We start from the raw sequence: 341 nt of genomic DNA, 5'->3' as shown, positions 1-341 counted from the left end.
ATTAATTCTATAAAGCACACAGATTCACCGAAACTCACCCCCCTCCCCATCCGCCCCCAGGTGAAGAGCTGCCCCCCCCTGATACGACCCCGATACGGACAGCGCCGCCTAACTCCTCCCTCCCTCAGGAGACGTATAGGCGGACCTCATCAAGCGAGATAAGGAATCGTCAGGGCGGTTGGGCTGACGATTCGCTGAGTTCGAAGGAAGTGCTGCATTGAACGGTGTCTGCCCAGAGGACTGAGCTACGGGGCCTGTCGCTAAAACAAATGCTGACGATGATGACGATTACAAACCGCGCGGCCAATTTTGGTGATTTTGCTGTTTTGGGGTTTGGGTGG

This window comes from Penaeus monodon, chromosome 34 (genome assembly GCF_015228065.2).
Source record: "Penaeus monodon isolate SGIC_2016 chromosome 34, NSTDA_Pmon_1, whole genome shotgun sequence".
Classification (NCBI taxonomy): Eukaryota; Metazoa; Arthropoda; class Malacostraca; order Decapoda; family Penaeidae; genus Penaeus; species Penaeus monodon.
The sequence above is the reverse complement of the archived record's forward strand: the minus strand, read 5'-3'. Positions refer to the sequence as shown.